Genomic DNA, 4612 nt, shown 5'->3' with positions numbered 1-4612 from the left:
CAGGAGGAAATCATCAGGAGCACCACCTAGGGGCGAACTAACAGCAAAGGAATGGACCGCCGCCTGCATTTTAACAAACGCATCAGCCACATCAACAGCCCTTTAATAGAGGAGGACAGTCGTCGAGCTCAGAATCTCCGCTTGAGAACCTATTGAAGGAATACATAGCTCAGAATGATGCGCTGCTGAAAAGCAAGGCATCGTCTATCAGAAACCTAGAAATTCAGGTAGGGCAGATAACGAGCGAGTTGAAAAGCAGGCAGCCTGGAGTTCTACCTAGCAATACTGAAATGCCTGGGAACAACAATAGGAAGAAGCAATGTCACGTGGTGATGTTGCAAAGTGGAAAAGCTCTTGAAGAAAGAAAAATGAATCCAAGAAATAGTAGTCCTTCGAAAGAATGCATCACACGTTCAATGGATCAAAAAGAAAGAACGCCTGAGACTATAAGCCATTCAGAAACCAATACATCCAACGCGGGAAAGCTTGAGGTGCCGTTGAATGCACCATTCCCTAGGCGTCTGATGAAGAAGAATGATGAACAACAATTCAAGCGCTTTCTTGAGCTTCTAAGGCAGTTGCATATCAACATTCCACTTATAGAGGCCTTGGAGCAGATGCCAATATATGTCAAATTTTTTAAGGACATATTGACAAAGAAAAAAAGAGCCAGTGAGAAAGAAGTAATCGCGCTAACGCAAGAGTGCAACACGTTAGTAAGCAATAGTCTACCAAAGAAGTAGAAGGACCCTGGGAGCTTCACAGTTCCTTGCTCGATAGGAGGATTGGATGTGGGTCATGCGTTGTGCGATTTGGGAGCCAACATTAATCTCATGCCACTCTCAATTTTTAAGAAACTTGAAATTGACGAAGCACAACCCACTTCTGTTACTCTTCAGCTTGCTGACAGAACAATTAAGTACCCAGAAGGAAAGATTGAAGACGTTTTGGTGAAGGTTGACAACTTTATATTCCTAGCAGAATTTATTATCTTGGACTATGAAGCAGATAGGGAGGTACCAATTATCCTTGGACGCTCTTTCTTAGCTACTAGGAAAGTTTTAATTGACGTGCATAAAGGCGAATTGACTATGTGCGTAGATAATGAAGAGGTGGAGTTTAATGTGCTCAAGATTGTCAACTAAACAGTATTGAGTTGCTTGAAGAAGAGACCTATGTATGTGAGGTCCTTGCTTTGGAGGAGAACCTGAAAGAATCAGAGTCGCCAAGTCTGAGTGAGCGGCGGACAAAGCCAACGCGCCTATCACTTGAGGAACCACCAGAACTCGAGTTGAAACAGTTACCTAGACACCTGAAATATGCATTCCTTGGAACCAACAACACTTTACCTGTGATCATTTCTGCAAATCTTACAGAGCCTAACGAGCAGTCTCTCTTGCAGATGTTGAAAAAGCACAAACGCGTAATAGGTTGGACGCTTGCAGATATTCGTGGCATTAGTTCATCTTATTGCATGCATAAGATTAGGTTAGAAGAAGGAAAGTCGGGGTCAATCGAGCCTCAAAGAAGGTTGAACCCTATAATGAAAGAAGTAGTCAAGAAAGAAATTTTAAAATGGTTGGATGCGGGAGTCATCTATCCTATATCCAACAGTAGTTGGGTAAGTCCAGTTCAATGCGTTCCCAAGAAATGGGAAACGACTGTGATAGTCAACAGTAATAATGAGCTCATACCCTCGAGAACTGTCACAGGCTGACACATCTATATGGATTACAAGAAGCTCAATGCAGCAACTAAAAAAGACCACTTCCCCCTTCCTTTCATCGATTAAATGCTTGACAAACTTGCGGGCAAAGAATTTTATTGTTTTCTCGATGGATACTCTGGTTACAACCAGATTTTGATAGATTCAGAAGATCAGGAAAAGACTACATTTACCTGTCCCTTTGGAACATTTGCATTTAGATGCATGCCCTTTGGGTTGTGTAACGCACCTGAGATATTTCAAAGATGTATGATGGCTATCTTCTCTGACTTCCAAGAAAATACCGTTGAAGTCTTCATGGACGATTTTTCAGTCTTTGGAGACTCATTCCAGTCATGCCTAGATATTTTGGAGGTCGTCCTCGCTCGATGCGAGGAAACAAACTTGATGCTGAATTGAAAAAAATGTCACTTCATGGTGACTGAAGGAATTGTCTTAGGCCACAAAGTATCTAAGGCTGGCCTGGAAGTAGATGAAGCCAAAATAGATGTCATAGCAAAACTTCCACTACCATCAAATGTTAAAACTTTACGAAGTTTTATAGGGCATGCTGGCTTCTATAGACAGTTCGTTAGAGGATTCTCTCAGATTGCGCGACCTCAGAGTGCATTACTAGAGGTGAACCGGCCCTATGATTTTAATGAATACTACACTAACGCATTTGAAACCTTGAAGTATGCATTGACAACGGCTCCAGTACTAATAGCACCGGACTAGACGCAACGCTTTATTCTCATGTGCGATGCGAGTGAGGTGGCAGTAGGAACAATGTTAGGGCAGAAGAAGGGTAATTTGATACACCCCATCTCTTACGCGTCCAAAACACTAAATGACTCTCAGGAACACTACACCATACTGAAAAAGAAATGTTAGCTGTAGTGTTTGGCACTGAAAAGTTTCGATCTTTCTTAGTTGGTGTGTCAGCCACCATATACACTGACCACTTAGCCATAAAATTCCTAACGAGCAAAAAGGACGCAAAGCCAAGATTGATAAGATGGGTGTTGCTGCTACAGGAGTTTGATGTTGATATCTAGAACATAAAGGGAACAAAAAATCAGGTGGCCGACCACCTGTCCAGGCTAGAGAATCAAGAAATGCAAGACAAAGAAAGTGAAATCAAGGACGCATTTCCTGATGAAAGCCTGTTTAGAGTTGAAGGCAGGGAATCTTGGTATGTGGACATAGTCAATTATTTAACCACCAAGCAATTCCCTGGGAACTTCAACTCTCAGTAAAAGAAAAGGTTAGTTCATGACAACAAGTTTTATTTTTGGTATGAACCGTTCCTATATAAACAAGGCCTGACTCCATAATGCGTCGATGCGTTCCGGAAGAAGAGACACAACGCATCTTAGCTGAGTGTCATGACTCTCCTTACGGAGGGCATTTCGATGGGCAAAAAACTGCAACGAAGGTCCTTCAAAGCGGATATTTCTGACCCACCCTCTTTAAAGACGTGAAGGAGTTTGTTCGTAAATGTGACCCCTACCAACGCAGCAGGAATATTTCCTTAAGGGACGCAATGCCCTTGAACAATATTCTCGAAGTTGAGCTGATTGATGTTTGGGGCATAGATTTTATGGGACCTTTTCCCCTGTCCTGCAGACAATAGTACATCCTGCTTGCAGTAGACTATGTATCTAAGTTGGTAGAAGCAGTAGCCTGTGCTAGGAATGATGCATCCACTATATCTAAGTTTCTTACCAAGAACATCTTTACACGCTATGGAATACTAAGAGCCCTGATAAGCAACGAAGGTACGCACTTCATTAATCGCATCATTTCCAAATTACTTACAAAGTATAATGTTAGGTACAAGATCGCTACTGCCTACCACCCACAAAAAAAGGGTCAAGCGGAAATATCTAATCGAGAAATCAAATCTATCCTGGAGAAAGTCGTCAATGCAACGCGGAAGGATTGGGCACAGAGGCTGGATGAAGGGCTCTCGACCTACAGGATTGCTTACAAAACTCCTATAGGTATGTCCCCATACTTTCTTGTGTTTGGAAAAGCTTGTCACTTACCTTTAGAGTTGGAGCATAAGGCGTTTTGGGTAGTTAAGAAGCTAAACATGAACTTGGACGCCACGGGCGCTCAACGCAAACTTCAAATCAATGAGCTCGAGGAGTGGCGATTGAACGCGTACGAGAACAGCAAGCTATACAAAGAGAAGACAAAGCGTTGGCATGACCAACGCATCAGTAAGAAAGAACTTGTTGTTGGCCAAAAAGTTCTATTGTTCAATTCACGTCTGCGTTTGTTTCCAGGAAAGCTAAAATCCAGGTGGTCAGGACCCTTTATCATTAAGACAATCTTTCCATATGGAGCAGTGGAAATACACGAGAAGATGACACCAACGCATTCAAAGTAAATGGCCAAATAGTGAAGCCTTACTTTGAAGATGAACTGGATCGCCAAAAGTCATCTCTCGCATTACACGAAGCCAGTTAAGACCCGCGTTGAAGTATCCCTGCGTTTGCATAGCCATATATTCCAGGGACGCTTCCTCTATCCTTGCCTTTTTGCATTCAGTATTTTACGATGCGTTTGAGTTTGTAGATTTGTTTGTTTGTCTGTTTTAAGATTGATTGTACCTTGTTTTTGCCTTTATAAAAGTTGGAAACTTGTTTGTTTTTCTGTAAAAGTTGTGTATAATCCAGCTAGGAATAATGGACGCGTTAGACGCAAGTCTAACGCATGGCCCAGTTAAAGGGACACATCTCGAGAATACAAAAACACTCGAGTGTTTAGAAACCCGAGATGTCTTTTTAACTTTACATTTATTACAGACGCCAGGCGCTGCCGCCTGACGTCAGCCACTAATTCTCTCTCAGCCTATAAAAAGACCCAACGATTCGAGTGCCTTCTTCTTCTTCATTT

The sequence above is a fragment of the Benincasa hispida genome, chromosome 3, assembly GCF_027475165.1.
Source record: "Benincasa hispida cultivar pf3 chromosome 3, pf3_genome.v1.1, whole genome shotgun sequence".
Lineage (NCBI taxonomy): Eukaryota > Viridiplantae > Streptophyta > Magnoliopsida > Cucurbitales > Cucurbitaceae > Benincasa > Benincasa hispida.
The sequence above is the reverse complement of the archived record's forward strand: the minus strand, read 5'-3'. Positions refer to the sequence as shown.